Raw genomic sequence first — 22,077 nt, forward strand, 5'->3', positions numbered from 1 at the left:
AATTCTGATAAGCATTAGGTAGTTGTGTAAGATTTTACAATATTAGCTCTTATTGATTGTGTCATTATCAATGTTGATTCATTAACGGCGCTATTGTAAATAAACCATGGGTGAGGTTTTCAAAATCATGGCTGTATTGGTCTAACTGATCCCACTGAAATCAGTGGGAGTTTTACCCTTGACTTCAGTGGGAAGAGAGTTAAGTCAGTGCTGAGTGCTTTCAAAAATCCCATTGCAACTATCTCATTGAATTACATACCTAATCCCTACAAATAAACATCCCTCCATTTGTATAACTGCTTATGGGAACAAATAAAGTTCTCATTGCTTATAAATCTAGGAGTTGATAACTTTGGAATAATTATTGTACCTGTATTTAGAACTTCTTATATGAAATCAAACACTTTTACATTGCTTTAAAAAAATACATTCAGCAACTAGTGACAATAATGCGTGAACTTTCTTCAGAGAATTGGATGATAGATCACATGAAAAATACAACTTAGCTAAACTTCTGCATAAAAACATCTTAATGAAACAAACAAATCATAAATATGTCCTTATTAAAACCCTATAATTGCATTTATTTTACCTACAGCGTGTCAGATACAAGAATAATTTACTCCTCGGGTATTATTATTTATTGTGTGCTGACACCTATGCTCAACACTTCACAGAACAAAAAGGATACACAGATCGCAAGGAGCTAACACTCAAAGAGCTAGGTGTTGTAGGTGCTGAGTGCTTTCTGTAAGTGCTGTGCACCCTCAACTCCTTTGAAATTTTAAGGGAGTTGAGGAAGCTCAAAACCTTGCTGCAGGCATTCAGGACCATGCCTTTAGCAAACAAACCAGACAGAGGGCCCAACACTACAGCACACACGAGTAATTTTAGTGAACAGTTCTATAGAACTCAGAGTCACAACACTTTCCCCAATTCCTTCCTTGCTCCAGGGAAAACAATCTGCTATTATCAGATTTCTTCCACCCTCACACCAGCTCAGCTATGCAAACTGTTTATTGTTGGGAGCCAGAAAAGGGGATGGAGGCTTGGCTCTGCCACTCACCAGCCCTCTCCAGCTATCTGCATGGTGGGCAGAGGAAGCAGCAGCTCATGAAGTCTGTTCTCCCTCTGGAGCACAGAACAGTGATATGGAATAACCAGTGGTGGGGTCGGGGGGAGTCCTATATGCCTTACTCCACCATATGTTGTCATAAGGGAAAGTCACAGTCCTGCCCATAGTTAATAAAAAAGCAGGTAATATAAATAATGTTGTATTGTACCTAGGTAAGCATAGGTGTCTATGCAGAGAAAAACACCATCTGTGACTGAAGTCCCACATTAATGTCTATGAATCTTCTGCATTATGTAGCTTCAAAATCCATTCTCTGTTGTGCTGCACTGCCCCCTCAAAATCTGCTTCATGATGACAATTTAAGTATTACATGGTTGCCCAATCCCACCCTGTTCCAAAGGTGGATTCACTGATTCTAGACAGCCTATTTTCCATGTTCTTTATGATAATTGGGCTGTGGTTATGACACTGACCTTGATATCCAAATACAAATGCAGATTCTTTCCCTGCTGACTGACACACTCACCTCTGGAGGAACTTTAAAAGGGATGGATGGCTTGAAAATCTATCTGGCTGATCTCCGTTACTGAGCTAGTTAGGGAGAAGAGAGGGGGCTCACTGGGTCAAAGGTCCTCCACTCTTGCAACAGAATGGTGATGTGATGTTGGGAAGCCATCCACTACAATAAGGTTTGGCCCCCATACCAAAGGCTGGCCTTACATTACTTACGGAAATGGGTGAAAAAAAGTTCTTTCCCACCAGGCACTCATAGTGAAGACTAGAGCTGGGTGAATTTTTTCAGATGACTAATTTATTCAGTGCAAAGTGCAGTTTCCATCAACCTGAAACTATTTATGAATTTGACCCAAATTGTTTTGACCATGCACACAATAGCTGGAGGAGGAAGTAGTGGTGCTATTCCCATCCTTACAACCTTTATCTCAGTAGATAGGGCACTCACTTGGTATGTGGGAAACCCAGGTTCAGAGCACTCCTCCGGAACAGATGCAAAGCAGCTTTTCAATTCACCAAAAGCTCTGACATTTTTCAGATTTGGTTTGACACAAGGTAAATTTTTCTTTTCACCTTTTCAGAACTGCCACCAAACCATGAAGTCAGTTATTCATCCAGCTCTAATGAATAATACCTTAATTGTTATTAGCATTTATTATAGATTTGCATTTTAATAACATTTACAGGCTGTAGCTGAGAAGGGGCCCCCTGTTGCTAAGTGTTGTGGATATATAGACACAGACCCTTCCCAAAGAGCTTACAAACTAAATAGACAAAGAGGGTTGGCTGAATACAAGTGCAGTGTTAAAAAACAGACACCTTTTTCTTACTAGAAGCGACATGGGCTTTCAAGCTACTAGTATCCTGGATATATTTTTTTCAGAAATCCCAATTACAACAAATTTTTATTTTCAAATACATTTCCCAGTTTATTTATGCTGAGGAATGCTTTCTGACTTTCAGATTGCTGGTTGAGCAAAATGAACACAGTTTTCTTTTAACTGTTTATTTGTAAATCTCCTATGAGTATTAAACACACTCATAAAGACAAGCCTATAAAGATGAGAACAAACACAAACTTCATCCTGAAATTTCAGTTAAGCTGTATTTAAAGAAAAATCTTCCCTGACAGATACGGTTTTCCGCCGTAGGCTGAAATATAGGAGATTGGCACCGAGTTTTGTGCTTAAAGTGAAGATCCACATTTATGGTGAAATATGAGTAATGTTCTTAGCCCTTCTAGGTATTCATACCTTTCAGAAATGTGCTATTGTATATTATCATTAACAAAACAGAAGATAGTATTGCTTTAAGGAAGCAAAATAGCCTATTAAGTTACTTTAGCTCAAAGTTTGACCTGTATTACAATCTGCTGGTAAGTTTCCTTCAGAGTCTAAAAATCATTATTCTGTTTGTTAAAATTTATCACTCTGACAGACATTAAAGTAAAAACAAAATCTGCTTATCATGTATGGTGCAATGGCTTCAGAGCCAGCGGAGTGAAAAGTCACATATAAACTATGGTCCCAATCCTATAATCAGTGGACTAAGAACTGCAGACTGTACCCCTATTTCTAAAGCTGTGCTAACATAATTGATTATGCTAGTACAGTCGTAAGGAAAATAATACCAGCATGCTTAAGTGTGATCTTAAAGAAACCTTGTGAGGTCATTTTTAAATATACAATTAATGAATATTAAAAGTAAAAATATAAAAGTGAGTTTGAAAGAGCCCCTTTGAAGCCATTTTAGTGTATGAACAGTATTTAGTTTATGACAATAACTATACCATTACTATGCACATGATTATGCTGAGCTTTCAAAATATGTTTTTTTGTAATTTTACAGTTGTATGAAGTTTATAAAATCCCCATATCTCCACTCCAAGAAGGAAAGAAAAGGCTCTTAGGGGAGCTGCCCAGGAGAAACCATAAGAAGATTTCAGCAGGCTTCCTACAATAAGATGAACAGATTTTCTAACATTGCCCAATTGGTAAGCAAGCTGTGGACAGCCTTCCTTAGAAGTCACAGAGGACATGTGCAAGATACCTTTAAGAGCATTCCAGAGCGTACAGGTAAATAATGAAGGATTGCTCACCTGACAGTCCATTGTACACATCATTGTGGTAACTATTATACAACTGCTTCCAGCATCGCATTGAAGTAAGAAGAATTTGGTGTTGAAGGGCACAGTTATAGCTCATTGTTTCAATTATACAGGAATATTCCAAAAGAGCTGTGTAACAATGAAATGAAAAGTCTGGTTGTAGCAACTTGTAAGTCAAATGATTATACTGGTACAAAATCTATTTGAATTTGAGACAGTAATGGTAGGGTTACCATATTTCCACAAACAAAAAAGAGGACACTGGGGGGGGAAGCCCCGCCCTAGCCCCGCCCCGCCCCTCCCACTTCCCACCCCCTGACTGCTCCCCTCAGAACCCCAACCCCCCCTGCTTCTTGTCCCCTGACTGCCCCCTGCTGAGAACCCCCTACCCTAACTGCCCCCCCCAAGGACCCTACCTGTCCCCTGACTGCCCTGACCCTTATCCACTCGCATGGGTGGCAGGGTTGTAGAAATTTTGGTGGTGCCCAGAACCCCCCACCCCACCTGCCTAAGGCTCTGGGAGGGGGGTTGGGTGGGGAGAGGAGGTCTGGGGTGCAGGTCCTGGGCTGGGGATTAGGGTGCAGGAGGGGTGCAGGTTCCGGGATAGAGTTTGGGTGCTGGGTGCAGGCTCCGGGCTGGGGTAGGGGGTGGGTGTGCAGGAGGGGGTGAGGGGTGCAGGCTCTGGGATGGAGTTTGGGGGTGAGAGGCGGTGCAAAGGGAGGGAGTGCAGGCTTTAGGAGGAAGTTTGAGGGCAGGAGGGGGTGTGTGGGAAGAGGGAGGGGGATTGGGAGGGAGTTTGGGGATAGGAGGGGATGCAGGGGTGAGGGCTGTGGGTCTGGGGATGAGGGGTTCATGATGCAGGAGGGGGCTCAGGGATGGAGCAGAGGATTAGGGTGTGTGGGGATGAGGGCTGGGGGGTTTGGGGTGTTGGAGAGGCTCAGAGCTAGGGTGGAAGGGCAGGGTAAGGGCAGCCTGTCTTCCCATTAGTGGATGGGGGCACTAGGACCCGGGGGCAGCAGACAGCAGTTGCTGCTGGCTTTGGCAGTACACGCAGACAAGGGAGAGGCAGACAGGGATGGGGGACCCACGGAGGGGGGGATGCGCGGAGGGGGGGTGGCAGGTGGAGGCTGGGGACCCATCCAACACTCCCCCACTCCCTGACTGCCCCCCCCACTCCTCTTACCATTCTGGCTCCACGTGGGTCGGTTTGTGTGTTACACAGGACTACAGAAAGGGGGAGGGGAGAGCAGGGGAGGGCTCTGGCTGCTGGAGGCCAATGGGAGTGGGTCAGTCGGCCTAGCCGCCCAATCAGCAGCCACACTCTGCATGGAAGGGAGGGAGGGAGGCGAGGGAGAAAAAAACCCCGGACATTTTAACCTTGTTACCAATTCCTCCCGGACGGCTATTTAGAGACACAAAAGCCGGACATGTCCGGGGAAATACGGACGGATGGTAACCCTAAGTAATGGTATTCCATGTCTGCAACAAAATACAGTGTGTGTGTGTGTGTGTGTGTGGCCGGCCTTAATTGGGGCCAAAGAATACCATTTCTGTACTCATTTCTAGGTTACTACTCATATATTTAGGGATGCTATTAATGAACGGAATACAGTCTACTAAACTCAATCCTATTGCTCTCTTCACAGATTGTGAGGGTTTGGGATTTTGGCATTTTTTCTTCCATTAAAAGTTTCCAACATAATATTTCCCAGGGGATTTGCTTTGGAAATGCTCATGGGACTGTTTGGAAACATCTGCATGTGTTGAGAGTTGGAAGGGGAAAGAAGGAATGAGTATGTTACGGAGAAGCAGGAGGGGAAAGATAGAAGAGCCATGGTGAGAGAATTTGGTGTGCAATTCCCCTTTAATCAGGAATAGAAGCAGAGGGATTCCTAGCTTGGTTGTTCTACAACAGGGCCAGGGATATGCTTGCTCACCAGACTGCCTGAATACAGTTAATCTGTAGTACAGTATGTGCTGTATAATGCAATACACTTGAGAGGTCTAGCTAAACCAGCCAACCTTAAGCCTCCTACAGGCAATTGTGGGTGTTCTGTTGTTGCTATATTACACCATAAAATGCTGAGAAAAGCTCCTCTCCATCTGAGCCATGCAGCTGCTAAACTAATTTTTCTGAGGAGATGCCTCACTCAGACAGTGCTTGACATACATTGCATTGAAGAGGCAACCACCCGCTGGAAATCACACCTGTGCTGTCGCTGTATCTTATAAATTGCTTGGGTTGGAGCACTGATGTCAATGGAAAAATAATCCCATATCCATTATTTCTTTTGGATGCTAATCAGATGCTATACTTCATTCTCCTACTACTTCTGATGCTGCTTTTCTGAGCGGAAAAGTACAGATAGACCACCCAGAGTCTTGAAATTCCCACCTTGTCCCTGCAGACTTCTTATTCCACTAATAGAAGGAACAAATTCATAACAATCATGGCCAATCTGTAGCTTACTCTTCATGCACAGAAAGTCACTATCTCCAGGCAGGAAATGGAATATCTGGCACAACCTTTGCAGGTTCCAATGACTGATCCATCACTGGCCATTGTAGTAGTTTATGTACAACTGTCCCTGGAAAAAAGCTTCTACCTTCCCTGAGAAACTAACTCCCTCAGAAATCCCCTGTTAACCTCTCCTGTTTGCCTGGAATTCCTCATTACAAAATGTTCAGCCAACTCTAATTAATAGACTGAGGCTATGAGATTGTTTGGTAAATCAGAATAATGAATCTCCAGATTTCTTCTCTCTTCTTTTTACTGTTTCACTCTGGGGTTCAAACCTGCCCCCTTTGAAGTCAATGGGAGTTATTGTCTCTCATTCTGAGATATAGTCACATACCTGAAAGGCCAAACTCCAACATTTGTGTTTTGGCTGGTTCAGAACTGTAATCAATATTCTTTGACATGTTTTCATGGTACATAATCACCAAATGTTATTCATTCTGATGACTACAATTTCAAGCCATTGCGTCTGAAAGGGTCAGTGGCTGAAAAGTAGTTATTTGTAGCAGTCCTAAGCACTCATTTATGATTTCTATTTCTCAAATGTGGAGCGTGTTTTCCATCACAACAGCCTTTTATAAATGCATTTTATTGCCAAATAAGTTTTTAAACTATTTTCTCTATGGACATATTCTTATTTGTGCACAATTTTTACTGTGTAGCTGACAAGTTTTTCTCTTGCTGATAGAACTAGACATTTCTTGTAAAATTTCCAAGATATTTGCTGGGCTATGTTTCACAGCAGATGTCCTTTTTTCCCATTCAGGGAACTACACCAATATACCTTGTAATTCTTCAGTGGCTTCATGTTTCACACAGTTTATAACACGCTTCTTTAGAGTATTCAAAGTCATTTCCTGACTTCCAAGTTTCAGCTGTGAAAAGTCTTCAAAAATATGTATTGTATTTATTTCTATTCAAATAGAATAATTCACTTGTCATCTTAGATGCCTGAGGGACAGATTTTTTAGAATCCTTACATTGGTGAGCTCTTACTCATGCTAGTAATTCCTCCCTTAAATCCTATGAGGTTACTCAAATGGGTACACATTTGCCAAGAGGAGTAAGGATCAAAAAATCTGGCTCTTAATATGCAATATTGGACAATGACCCACTTATCTATCTGTGTTTCTCAGTATTAAACCATGTTTATCACCTTGGGATCTGAGTGCCTCTTGATGCCATTAAGGTAAACAGTGAATCTGTGTTCGTTATTCATAAAGTGGTGAATATATGTGAAAGAACATACTGTGGAGAACTGGGAAAATTCTGATATTTTTATGAAAAAAAAAATGAGACTCACTTTCTTTTCCTTTGGATTGATGCCCACTGTATGCGAAAAAGAATGGCCATACTGGGGCAAACCAATGATCCATCTAGCCCAGTTTTCTGTCTACCGACAGTGGCCAAAGCCAGGTGCTTCAGAGAGAATGAACAGAACAGGGCAATCTTTGAGTGATCCATCCCCTGCCATACACTCATAGCTTTTGGCAGGCAGAGACTAGGGACAAGCAGGGCACGGGGTTGCATCTCTGACCATGTTGGCTAACAGCCATTTATGAACTTATCTTCCATGAATTTATCTATTTTTTAATCCCATTTTACTTTTGGCCTTCACAATATCCCCGGCAATGAGTTCCATAGGTTGATTGTGCATTGTATGCAGAAGTATTTCCTTTTTTGTTTGTTTTAAACCTGCTGCTAATTAATTTCATTGGATAACCGCTGGCTCTTGTGTTATATGGTGTATTATAAAACACTTCCTCATGTACTTTCTCCATACCATACATGATTGTATAGACCTGTCATATGTCTCTTTAGTAGCTTCCATACTCTTAATAATTTTTCATGCCCTTCTCTGTACCTTTTCAATTCTAAGGTATATTTTTTGCAATGGGGAGGCTAGAACTGCACCCCATATTCAAGGGGTGGATGTACCATGGATTTATTTAGTTGCATTATGATATTGCCCTCTTATCTATTCCTTTCCTACTGAGGCCTAACATTATGCTTGTTTTTTTGACTGACCCAGCACACTGAGCAGATATTTTCAGATAACTATCCTCAGTGATTCCAAGATGTCTTTCTTGAGTGGTAACAGCTAATTTAGACCCCATCACTTTGGGGATTATGTTCTACAATGCACATTACTTTGCATTTATTAAAAATGAATTTCATCTGCCATTTTGTTGTCCAGCCACCCATTTTTGTAGATCCCTTTGTAACTCTTCTCAGTCAGCTTTGGACTTAACTATCCTGAATAAATTTGTATAGTCAGCAAATTTTGTCATCTCACGCTTTAGCCCTTTTTCGAGATCATTTATGAATATCTTGCACAGCACTGGTTCCACTACAGATCCCTGGGGGACACCACTATTTACCTTTTTCCATGATGAAAACTGAACTTCGAAAGCTTGAAAACTGAACAAGCAACGCAGTAACTGGAAGGAAGTCACTAAGCTTGAATAAACTAAAATAAAATGTGTGTAAGTAACACATGCATATCCCTAGGTAGGTAGAAGAGTCTGGAGAGATGCACCCCCACCCCCCGGAAATTGCATATCTTGGCTTCCACTGATGGAAGAAGGCTACAAAACAAAGAACGGAGACTAGCCTGATACAGAGAAGGAGTCACTACCACCTGATCTAAGAACTGGCATGAGGCTGGACAGGAGGGTCAGACTCTTCAGAAAAGATTTGCAAGACTTTGAAACATGCCAGGGTCACTGTGTGGAAGATGGGTGATACCTGGTAAGCCAGGCATGCTTATAATCTCTTTGCAGAGAAAATATATCTTGAAAACCATAAAGCTTTAGTGTGAATAAATACTTTAGGAAGTTATGACTATAACAGGGTTCAACAAAGAAATAGATATATTCATGGAGGATAGGTCCATCAATGGCTATTAGCCAGGATGAGCAGTGATGGTGTCCCTAGCTTCTGTTTGCCAGACGCTGTGACTGAGTGACAGGGAGTGGATCACTTGATGATTACCCATTCTGTTCATTCCCTCTGGGGCACCTGGCGTTGACGACTGTCAGAAGACAGGATACCGGGCTAGATGGATCTTTGGTCTGACCCACTATGGACGGTCTTTTGGCTAACACTGTTTTTCCCCTGAGTGAGAACAAGACAGAAGATGCTGAACTAAACTTCAATTTGCTAAAGTGATCACAGTGAAAAGCAGGAGGAATTGCAGCCTAAGTCCCCATTCTGGAGAGAGAAGAAGTTGGGTTCCTGACCCAAGAAAAGTGCTGACTATAAGCCAGAGAGCAGTGCTCTCAAGCAAGCCACAAAGGGCTTAGAGGTGCAGTTACCTTGGAAACTGAGATACATATTTCCAGTGAATTCAGTAAAGATATTGTACGGCTTTCAAAGTAACAAAGTCCCTTATTTTGAAAAATCAATTAGGTATCCTTTTATTCCAGTTTTCTGTGATGAGAAATGACAATTTTTCTTCCATACCACCCTTCCATCTTTGTCAGAGAAGGGACCTGACATTGCTGGGGTGGACACTGTTAGTATAAATGTCAGCAATCAGGAGCTGACATACCTAATCAGACCACTGATTCATCTCACCAAGAAGAAGAAAATTACAATGATGCACATAATGGACAATTATGGAGTAAAAGGGGAGCTTCTTTCTAATCCCCATCAGTTTAGTGGTTGGGTTATGTCCTAAATCATGAAGGTGCACGTTCCTTCTAAAAATAATATCTAATGTAACTATCCATGTTCCCACTATCCATATAATGTCCAATCCTTTATTGAATCCTTCGGAACTCCTGGCGGGAGCTGGGCAGAGAAAGGAAATTCCATGCCATAGAGGCTTTAGTTATTTCAAAATTTTGTTCTGTTCTGAATGACACAAGCCCAAAATGTTGACATTCTCCATTAAAGGCTCTGACTCCAAGGCAGTCTACCTGGAAGGCTGCCCTAGAGCCAAGGGCCTGGAAGCCTTTGGGTCCCTGATTCAGGGGCTCTTCACATGGCAGATTTTCCTGGAGCCATGGACCCTAGGGATATGTCTACATAGCCATTAAATACTCATGGTTGGCCCAGGTCAGCTGAAATGGGCTCATGGGGCTTGGGCTGCAGGGGGGTAAAATTTCAGTGTAGATATTTGAGGTTGGAAGGAAGTCCTAGTTCTGGGACCTTCCCCCATTGCAGGATCCCAGACCCTAGGCTCCAGCCTGAGCCTGTATTTAATTTAACTACAGTTAAATAGCTCCACAGCCCAAGCCCCATAATCCAGAGTCAGTTGATTTAGGTCAGCCACAAATCTTTAATTGCTGTGTAGAGATATCCTTGTGAGACCAGACTGCTGAGGAACTGGTGCCTGGAAGCTGGAATTCCAACGCTTCCTGGCTTCTAGGCTCTCAGCTCTGTCTCAGGCCACCAGGTGGGGTGCTGAGCAACCAGGAAGCCAGTGGAGAGCATGGGCTGTTAAGATGATATGAACCTGGAAGACCAGGTTCCTTCAGCACTTTTGATTTTGACAAATTTGCAAATTCCAATGAAGAAAGTTTTCATCTGATTAGCTCTGCTGTTTGCCTCAGCAATGTCATGTCTCAATGAGTTCCACAGGTCAATTTCCTTATTATTATTATTATAAATTTGATACCTTCAGGTTTTATTAGAAATCTCTTGTTCTTGTATTTTGAGAAAGTGAAATTAGGAATGCTTGAATTACCTTCTCCATACCATTAATTATTTTGTATATCTCTATCAACTCCCCTTCTACATGTCTCTGAATTAAACAGCCCCATATTTCTGCAGTCTCAACATATCAAAGTATTTCTGTACCTTTTAACCATTTTGTCACCTGTCACCTTTTTTCTGTTTTTACTTTTTATGAGATGAGGTGACCAGCATGGAAAACAGTTAACCAGGAAAATGGACCAGTGATTTTCATAATGGCATTTTAATATTTTTAGTAGCATTACATGTTAAGATTTCATAAATCCTGACATTTTGCCAGCTCTTGTGACTACATCTGTGCACTGAGTAGATGTTTTTGGAGAGCTGTCCACAATGAAACCCATGTCTGTTACCTGACTGATTAGAGATGATTTAAAGCCCAGCAATGTCTATCAGCAGTTCAAATTAATCCTTCCAATTTGCATTGCATTCATTTGTCTTTGTGCTGACCATTAGTGTATCTTTATTATTGAGTCCCCTCTGTAGTTCATTTTCTTTGTTTAATCTTTAACCTAAGTCAGGGATTGGTAATCTTTGGCACGTGGCTTGCCAGGGTGCTTACCCTGGCAGGCCAGGCCAGTTTGTTTACCTGCCACATCTACAGGTTCGGCCGATAGCGGCTCCCACTGGCCGCGGTTCGCCATCCCAGACCAATGGGAGTGGCAGGAAGCGGTGGCCAGCACATCCCTCAGCCTGTCAGAGTGCTTACCCTGGCGAGCTGCGTGCCAAAGGTTGCTGACCCCTGACCTAAGTGTCGCTTCATTCATCATTCACCCCATTTTCTAGATCACCAGTCCTCTGCTAATTCTAGTTGCTGATCCTGATAGTATCATTTTGTGTTGCTAATCTCAAATGGTCTGGGGACCCCCTATTGACTACATACTGAAATAGATCTTTATTCCTCCTATGGGGTCTGATCCAAATCCCATTAAAGTCAATCAGAATCTTTCCTTTCACTTCAGTGAAAGTTGGATCGGTGATAATTTGTGACACAAACCCTTCACTCTAGCCAAAACAAATATGGGGAGCTGCCAGGGGATGCTACCTCCACACTCACTACTCATTGGCTCTTTTGGAGCTTTTACCTCAGCCTGCAACTGATTCCTGAGTAAGTGGAGACCACTCTAAACAGTGTCTCTACCTCACTGACTTCAGATGCTCTGCAATGCAGGGGGAACGGTGTATATCATAGGCTTGCTCCCATACTCTTAAAGGCCTCAGAAATCAATGAGATTCCATTTCAGATGCAGGGATGCATCCAAACAAGTGTCATTGATGGAGCAGGGCATCTGCAATTAACTCCATTACATTTACTATACAACCATATATGGTGACCATCTTCCCCCCCCACCCCCCGCAAAGGATGTATTCAGCTTCTACAAGGTTACTCCACCAGAATGTTAGGAATGGATTAGGTAACAAACCAGAGCCACCTACCTCCTCCCTAAGACCAGCTTTATCTGAACAGATAGGTCTGGTGTTGTAGCTGTTGAGCCTGCTCATGTTCCTTAGGAGATAGCCTAAAAAAAGAAAGAGAAAGAAAAATAATTAGGTTTAAATCTAAACTACAAATTTATAATTCTAATGATAAAATAAGACCAAGCAAGTGCAAAAAGCACAAGCCGTACATTAAAAAAGAGCGAGAGAAAGAGAGAGAAATGAGCTATCAGCACACAGCCAGCCAAGTTCTTAGTGGTAAGGCATCACTTAATCAAATAAGTTATTTCAAAAAATTAAGCAGACCAGAACAAAGCTTAAAAGCTAACACTGACAAAGCACCAATCATAGTTATCAGCAAACATTACATTGCTTTCAAAAACACAATCCACTTAAAAGTTTACTACACAGGAAAGGACTACTTCCCCATAACATTGTGAGACCCAGAGACCTGTCTAGCAAAAAACGGAACCCTCAGATCATGATTTTAAAAGTAAGACATTTTTGACTTTCCCTAGATGTTTGTGCTAGAGGTTCTGTGTAAAGTTAACCCACTGAGCATCAAAGTGTAAACAGCAGAAGTCTTTAGAATAAGGGGCTTTCCTATGTATACATAGACAGAAGTGTGAGCCATTGTTTTTTGTATGATTTCCCTTCTAGTTTTATCTATTTATTATATTAGGGAATTGTCAAATAGTGTATTTTTTTTTGTTTGTTTGTTTTTGCAATTTGGTAGAATTTAGCAGCGTGGTGTGCTCCCCTTTGTACAAAGATTCTGACAGGAATACAAGTTAAATTAAACAGCCTAATGGCCCAATCTTTGGGCTGATACCTAAATGGAAGGCCATCTCCCAGATTGTTAATTCTTATCAGAATCGTTTTGATATAGTGATTTACTTGATTAACCCAACATCAAGTCATCCAATTAATCTACATATTAACTCATTTCATTATTAATTGGATATGCTTATTTTGTTTCTTTTCTGTTTCATTTTACCTTTTTCCTGTTATTCAGTTTAAGTAATAAATGATCTAAAATAAGAAAATGCTGGGGATGGATATTGCCCCCAGTCCTGTAAGAACCAAGGGTAGATATAAACTTACACTCCTAGGTGTTCCATGGAACTATCCTTCTATCTAGTATTTCTCATAACATGCTTGGGATGTTGCCATGACCACAACAATATGATGACATATAATGGGGCAGCTCAGGCCACTGACTTAGTGGGTATTCCCTTGATTTTACCTATCATGATCAGTGGTAGATTAGTTTGCAATGGGCGAGATCAGAAAATTGACTAATGGAAGATCAGGGATTTTTTATTCACACTCACCTCCTGAAGCTGATGCCAGAATGTGCTGGCAATGACACATTGTTTTGCACTTAGGCGGCTCAATTCTTATCTTATATTTATGCTTTGTTTTTATGTGATTGAAATTCCACAGATTGTTCCTTGTAGCATTAAAGCAGCACAACAAACATACAACAGTAACAGTAGATCTAAGTAAATTATTTCTTCTTTGATTTCTCTAGGAGTCTGAGGAATAAAGGGTGTCAGGAGAGAGCATGGTAAGAAATGAGTTTTCTTGCCATTTCTTTGACTTTTTTGATAACACACCTGTATTGTGACGGTGGTACAGAAGCTCAGAAAAGTCATTTTCCTCCAAGTTCCTTGTTCAGTATTAACTAAAATAAAGGAAATAAAAGTCATCTTCCTCCTAAAGTCTTTCTTCTTCAGGCTGGAACTTCGATACAGAACCTTCCCCAGCCCAATGGAGATTCTTTGAATGCATGGTGGAAAGAGAAACAATATGTATGTTTTTAAGTTCCCTGAAATCAGAGCATTTGAAAGTCCAAAAAAAAAAAAAAAAAAAAAAGCAGCAATATTCCTAACCCTACCCAAGGCCCTGCGAACATTCAGTTTTAGTTGCTTCTGTACACTGTGTGTGTGTGTGTGTGTGTGTGTGTGTGTGTGTGTGTGTGTGTGTGAGAGAGAGAGAGAACACAAATGTGAGATGAATGGTCTATGAAAGGTATTTAAACTATTGCTATTTTTTCTTTCTGCTGCTGCAGAATGCTGGCTTTGGAACCTTGTTTACTACTATATTTAAGGAATTAACTAAGTCACAGTGTGGTAGCATCTTAGCTACAGTTGGAAGAAAAAACTAGTTTCTTCCACTGAAAAGAAATCTGTAGTTTAATTTGTTTCCCCCCCCAGATGATGCCTGTAGAATCCCTTACCTAGGAAACAGAAGGGAGAATTGTATCTGTTCCCTCTCCAACTTGATCCAACAGGAGAGACTGAATCTGTCAGCTACTTTCTGACAATTGGTTGCTATTAGGCTCCATCCAGCCCAGCTGTGACTAATTTGAGGGGTTACAGGTGCAGCAAAAATCAGTCAGCAGAAACAGAGGCAGCATGGGTATGCACTTCAACAGAAGCTTTGGATTTATTTCAGACAAGAACTCCAAAGGAGTAGGATGATAGAGATTAGGAACCAGTAGAAATCTTAGTAGCTGAAGTTAAAAGATTGGAAGTGCTTAAATATTTGGGAAACTGCAGGCCATGTTTAGACTTTTTCTTTTGACCATTTATAACTGTTTGGTTTTATGCGTTCCATCTCCATTTTCTCCAACTACTCATTTTGCAAGCCTACTCCCTTAGTGGAGTAATGGGAAGACAGTGTGGCCCAATGGATAGTATACAGGTTTCCAGAGATGTGGGTTTCTATTCCTGTCTATGCTATTAGCCTGTTGGGTGACACTGATCTGGAGAAGTCACCTCTGTATTGCAGTTTCCAAATCTGTACAATGTGGGAAGGGATGCTTACCTCCTTTTTAAAATACTTTGAGATGTACAGATGAAAGGTACTATATAAGAGCTAGATGCTGTTATGATAAATTATTTGTTTCTTGTAACTCTTGTATACTAGGTACTTCATGAATGCCAAGGAATGAATAGTAGAAGCACAGAGGAGCTCACAATCAAACTCCATATAATAAATAAATAAATCATTAATAACTTGTTAAAAGGGGAATAAGACCCTGTTCACCACTTCAAATAAGCCTCGAAAAAGCAGAACGCTGTAAAAGTTTCAGGTAGGAGCCCTGATCCCACTGAAAATTATGACAACTAATCAAGGCCACAAACCTTAGATCTGGTCCAACAAGTAGCGGTGGATATAAAGATGGTGTTTGTACAGTCCACACACACTTCTTTCTGGTAGACCTCCCTACCTGTACCCTCTCTCAGGTGTTCCCCCTCCCCTCCTTTGCTATTTTCAGGCAACTGTTGCTGGGGACTCCTGTCTCCTCCCAGTATACATCACTGAAATGATGGGGAGGTAGAAGGCTGGAGTGTCCCTGGGGCTCATGGAGGGAAAGAGTATTGCTGGTACCAGGCCTTCAAATGTCATCAGTCTGCCCCACCCCCCAAAAAAACCAAACTCATAAGACTGGCTTAAAAATCATGAGCTATTAAATGATGTGGGGATGGGTTCTGCTATGAGCCTATAGGGAACATTCTGGCTTTTTTTTTCAGGCTTTTCTCTGCCACCGTGAAGGCTAGAAACTTATGAGGGGGAAAGAAAAGAGAACTTGATCTGAGATTCTCATGTAATACCATAACACCGGGAGCTGAGGCTTTCTGGAAAAGACTTGTAATAAAACTGAAAAAATTGGTAAAAATGTGGAAATGCTGAGTGTGGAAATGACATCCCAATGACTGAGACAAGAGCTCCCTTTCCATTTGTGCGTGTTCATGTCAGGCTGAATTTTCATCTTGAAAGACACACGCACAAATGATGCCAGGAAGCTTCTCACTAAGAGTTCAAAACTCAGATGCCAAACACCTACTTCCCTCCCTCTCTCTCTCTCTCTCCTCCTGGAATATGGTGTTTTTTTTAACCACATGCCTTTTAAGACAATGTATGATTGGTGTGAGATTTCTCTCATGATTTTTGAATTCCTGAGTATGACTGAGCCCAATTTTTTCAACTCTGTCCAGAGGTCAGCAGTACTGTGCTAGCCTCCCTTGTAGTTACTTCACAATGGCTAGGCTACTGGTGTGCAGAGACGACTGTCTGACATGCTGCCCAATATTGTCTCATTGTTTCCTTGTACTCTGCCATCTGTTTATAACAACATGTGGCCTTATGCTTGGATTGTAAGGGAGCAGGACTGTCTTTTTTCTCTGTGTTTGCATAGCAGCTAGCACAATTTGGTCAGAGAGTGGGATTAGCTCAGGGATCAGCAACCTTTGGCACGCGGCTCACCAGGGTAAGCACCCTGGTGGGCCGGGCCAGTTTGTTTACCTGCCACGTCCACTGGTTCAGCCGATTACAGCTCCCACTGGCTGCGGTTTGTCGCTCCAGGCCATTGTTTTTGTGTTTGTTCTTGTTTTGGGGTTTTGCAGGAAGTGGCGTGGGCTGAGGAATGTGCTGGCCGCCACTTCCTGTCGCCCCCATTGGTGTGGAGCGGCAAACCGCGGCCAGTGAGAGCTGTGATCAGCCGAACCAGTGGACGTGGCAGGTAAACAAACCGGCCCAGCCCACCAGGGTGCTTACCCTGGCGGGCCGCGTGCCAAAGGTTGCCGATCCCTGGATGACCCTCTCACTTACTGGGGATAATTATACAGCTTGTCAGAGAACTCCTTACTCACTAAGAAAAAACTGACTACCTCAAGGGAAAACTAAAGCATATTTTATTAGTTAATTCAAAATCCTAGGTTTGTGAGGGCCTTTACATGCTGTTCATTTAATAAACTCTGATTACATAAAATCTGGATTATGAAGTAAATATCCCAATTGTGCAAATTGCAATTAGATTCTTTCATGGTAGAATGTAACTGCACTAAAAAGGTACTATTACTCTGAAGTTAATTAGCAACTACAAGAAGAGCCAAATGAGGGAAAGTTGTGTGTGGGAAATTACTAAAAAAGAAAACCTGGTGTTGAAATAATGGAATTTCTCACTTTCATGGTATCATAATAATGATTATTACCTATTTTAAGAATGTAAACCTACAGGGGTAAACCGGTAAACCTGGTAAAACTCCATTTTCTACATTTTAAAGTTGTTTCAACTCTTGTTCTCTATTTTCGTCTCTGTTTACATCGTGTTCTGTGTTTCCACAGCAACAGATAATGTAATGTGGTACCAAAACCAAATAAAACATAAAAACCAAAAAACAACCATAACAACAACAAAACCCCAAAACAAGAACAAACCCAAAAAACAAACATACACCCTCACTCCTCCATCCCCCTCCCACACACAGAGAGACTGAACTCCTTTTATTTTTGGGGGGTATATTTTTACCATCCAAAAAGTAAGCACCATACCTGAAGCTCTCTGAATGTTTAACAAAATATTTTTAACATAAAATAAAAATAGGCATCTTGGTCCAATAGATACCAGAGACTTGATTCCCCAAAATCAGAATGGTAGTACTTGAAATGTGTACAGAGTAAGATGACTGCAAAAGGTGCATTGCAGTAGACACTCAGACTCTAGCAAACAACTGAATCCCTGAACCCAACAAAAAATAACAACCCCCACCCAAGCCATCATCCACCAAAAGGGAAACAAGTAGTTTAGCCTTGTTCTGTAGGATGTCACAAACAGTTCTGGCCAAATATTAAGATGAAGAGTATTCCATAGAGGCAGTCCATAAAGAGCTATATCCTTACCACCAGGCTGTTGAAATGCTCAGTGAGAACTATGAACCCAGCTGAAATCAGGTTGGGCAGAGACAGGAGCCAGAAACATGTCTATTAGCACTCCATGGGACATTCCATTATATCCCATCACTTAATGATTCCTCCTTTAGCTGCCTGCCTAGCTGCCACCTTTACCCTTAGACCAAAGAATTTCCCCTTCCAACCACTCTCTCACACATTACAATTGTTGACCTTTTCTTTTTTTGGGGTGGGGGGATGAGTTGTGATCTGATCCCTTTCTTCTGTCCTAGTGCAGGCTGCCCCCTCCTCAGGCCCTTCAGCAGTCCATTAGCAGTGTTCCCTGCCCCCACCCCAACCTATTTGGGTACCAGATAAAAACCACTGTCCCCAGATCAATAAGAATTTCCAGGTGTTAGGATAGGAATTGGTCTGACCCCCTGACTAGTGAGCAATTGCTCTGCTAATGAGTCAGGAATGGTGACATCCTATAAATCTCAGTACAATAGCTTAAGAACTCAGCAGGGCTCTGTAGCAACTACACATTGCATGCAAAATGTTATGATCAACTCTATAGTGGACAAGGTGCTAGAAAGAAAGTTAAAACCCAACCTTGGCACCCATTCTAACATCTAATATTCTGATAGTGATTTTCATTGCTGTCTTATACAAATGCCTGTCAGAAATTTAAATTAACTTTATCTTCCCTTATAAATCATTTTAATTAGAGCTGGTTGGAAATTTTTTGTTGAAAGATTTTATTGGTTGGGAAATGCAATTTCCACCAAAAATAAACGAATGTGTGGTAACATTTTTATTTTGCTATTTGACTCCCATCACCCAAATTTCCACTGGGAAAATCTAAAATATTTTATTTTGGGTTGGCCAGCCTCACTTAAAAGATTTCAGTTTGTTAAACTGAATCAAAATTGTTTAGCTGCAGGTGAGTTCAACATTAATCTGAGTTTGCCTAAACTGCTGCAGTCCCTCAACAGGGTTGTAGTTCTGGTGCCTCAAGCTCTCATTTTCCTCCATGAACTGGGCTCTCTGTGTGGGCCCTTTGCTGAATGAGGGAGGCAACCAAGTGACACAGGATGTGGAAAAAGCTAATCTACTCAATTTTTTTTTTGCTTCTGTCTTCATGAACAAGGTCAGCTGCCAGACTACTGCACTGGCAGCACAGCATGGGGAGGTGACCAGCCCTCTGTGGAGAAAGAAGTGGTTCAGGAGTATTTAGAAAAGCTGGACGAGCACAAGTCCATGGGATCGGATGCGCTGCAGGATGTGCTAAAGGAGTTGGCGGATGTGATTGCAGAGCCATTGGCCATTATCTTTGAAAAGTCATGGCAATCGGGCGAGGGGGGGTCCAGGATGACTAGAAAAAAGCTAATGTAGTGCCCATCTTTAAAAAAAGGGAAGAAAGAGGATCCAGGGAACTACAAGCCAGTCAGCCTCACCTCAGTCCCTGGAAAAATCATGAAGCAGGTCCTCAAGGAATCAATTCTGATGCACTTAGAGGAGAGGAAAGTGATCAGGAACAGTCAGCATGGATTCACCAAGGGCAAGTCATGCCTGACTAACCTAATAGCCTTCTATGATGAGATAACTGGCTCTGAGGATGAGGAGAAAGCAGTGGACGTGTTATTCCTTGACTTTAGCAAAGCTGTTGATACGGTTTCCCACAGTATTCTTGCCAGCAAGTAAAAGAAGTATGGGCTGGATGAATGGACTATAATGTAGATAGAAAGCTGGCTCGATCGTTGGGCTCAATGGGTAGTGATCAATGGCTCCTTGTCTAGTTGGCAGCCTGTATCAAGCAGAGTGCCCCAAGGGTTGGTCCTGGGGCCGGTTTTGTTCAATATCTTCATTAATGATCTGGAGGATGGTGTTGATTGCACCCTCAGCAAGTTTGCAGATGACACTAAACTGGGAGGAGTGGTAGATACTCTGAAGGGTAGGGATAGGCTACAGAGAGACCTAGACAAATTAGAGGATTGGGCCAAAAGAAATCTGATCAGGTTCATCAAGGACAAGTGCAGAGTCCTGCACTTAGGACGGAAGAATCCCATACACAGCTACCGAATAGGGACCGAATGGCTAGAAAAGGAACTAGGGGTTACAGTGGACGAGAAACTGAATATGAGTCAACAGTGTGCCCTTGTTGCCAAGAAGGGTAAAGGCATTTTGGGCTGTATAAGTAGGGGCATTGCCAGCAGATCGAGGGACATGATCATTCCCCTCTATTCGGCATTGGTGAGGCCTCATCTAGAGTATTGTATCCAGTTTTGGGCCCCATACTACAAGAAGGATGTGAAAAAATTGGAAAGAGTCCAGCGGAGGGCTAAAAAAATGATTAGGGGGCTGGAGCACATGACTTATGAGGAGAGGCTGAGGGAACTGGGATTGTTTAGTCTGCAGAAGAGAAGAATGAGGGGGGATTTGATAGCTGCTTTCAACTACCTGAAAGAGGGTTCCAAAGAGGATGGATCTAGACTAGGGGTCAGCAACTTCTGGCACGCGGCTCGCCAGGGTAAGCACCCTGGCGGGCTGGGCCAGTTTATTTCCCTGCCAACGCAGCAGGTTCGGCCGATCGCGGCTCCCACTGACCACGGTTCGCCATCCCAGGCCAATAGGGGGCGTCGGGAAGCCGTGGCCAGCATATCCCTTGCCCGCGACACTTACCGCCGCCCCCATTGGCTTGGGACGGCGAACCGCGGCCAGTGGACGTCGGCAGGTAAATAAACTGGCCCGGCCCGCCAGAGGTTGCCAACCCCTGATCTAGACTCTTCTCAGTGGTACCAGATGACAGAACAAGGAGTAATTGTATCAACTTGCAGTGGGGGAGGTTTAGGTTGCATATTAGGAAAAACTTTTTCACTAGGAGGGTGGTGAAGCACTGGAATGGGTTACCCAGGGAGGTGGTGGAATCTCCTTCCTTAGAGGTTTTTAAGGTTAGGCTTGACAAAACCCAGGCTGGGATGATTTATTTGGAAATTGGTCCTGCTTTGAGCAGGGGTTAGACTAGATGACCTCAGAAGGTCCCTTCCAACCCTCATATTCTATGATTCTATGAAACCCTAAATATGATAAGTATTATTATACCAATATGGAAGGACATTTGGAACAATATTTGCTACTTTCTTTGGCTTACATACACTGTACTGATTCCTGCACAAAGAATCTGCCCTCAAATAATCCTTATGCTGATCCATTTTTTCCTCCAACTTTTTGGGACACATAACATGAAAAGGGCAAATACTTAAGCTTCATTAGTTTAGAGAAAAACACCCTCTCTCCCCTACTTCTTATAACTACTGAAAATCTATCCATTTCAGTCTTAAAACCACATGCCACTTTATCTTTTGTGTTTATTCCCTGTAACCATCCATGCCACTAGATTGTAATCTCTAAAGTGAGGTAGTCTGTTCTTTGTTTAATAATATTTTACCTACTGCAAAGTGATGTGTGAAGTCTGAGAATACACTGGTCTACAATTTTTGAAAAGTTGTCTGATTCAGAGATAAAATGTGCTATTTATTATGTATTTTTGATGTGCTGAATTCAAATATGACAATTAAAATAACTGATTGGCTACTGTTTGTAAGATGTTCAAGGTTTTACATTTTATGTCCATGTATATTGTGTAGATAATAGAGTTTTAATCATAAATTGTAAACCTAGGTCTTTTCATGTGTTTATGGTTGCTTTACATGATAATATTTCACCTGTCCTGTTTATGTAACACTTTAAAAAGCAGCAAAATTTATTATGAAACAAAAGGCAAAAAACTATTAGGTACATAGTTTAGTCCTATTAAGTGTCTACTCGGCGCTTCTTGTCTTGTCTCTTGTATTCATTAAATGGAGCATCTCGTCACTGTCCAGCAATAGTCTGCAAGCATTGATTGGCTCCATTTGCCCTGATAGCATTTCTCCATTGTTGCAATGTCCTGGTAAAATCGCTCGCCGTGCTCGTCGCTCACCGCTCGCAGTTTGGTGGGAAAAAATCTAGATGAGAGTGCAAAAAATGTATCTTTAGTGACATGTT

At 42.0% G+C, this 22,077-nt stretch overlaps 1 long non-coding RNA gene across 2 annotated transcripts in view; it reads right to left on the minus strand.

The window, feature by feature from the left end:
- The window catches only part of LOC117871548, a 45,323-nt gene that overhangs the window by 17,669 nt on the left and 5,577 nt on the right, over nucleotides 1–22,077 (minus strand). The window contains exons 1-3 of one of the 2 annotated variants that reach the window (XR_004644274.1): nucleotides 13,971–14,038; nucleotides 12,352–12,434; nucleotides 3,687–3,824 (exon numbers count right to left, since the gene is read on the minus strand). This is a non-coding gene — a long non-coding RNA (uncharacterized LOC117871548). Of the gene's footprint in view, nucleotides 1–3,686; nucleotides 3,825–12,351; nucleotides 12,435–13,970; nucleotides 14,039–22,077 lie in introns of those variants that run through there. The other variant, XR_004644272.1, reaches the window with a different exon arrangement.

This window comes from Trachemys scripta, chromosome 1 (genome assembly GCF_013100865.1).
Source record: "Trachemys scripta elegans isolate TJP31775 chromosome 1, CAS_Tse_1.0, whole genome shotgun sequence".
NCBI classification, from domain to species: Eukaryota; Metazoa; Chordata; order Testudines; family Emydidae; genus Trachemys; species Trachemys scripta.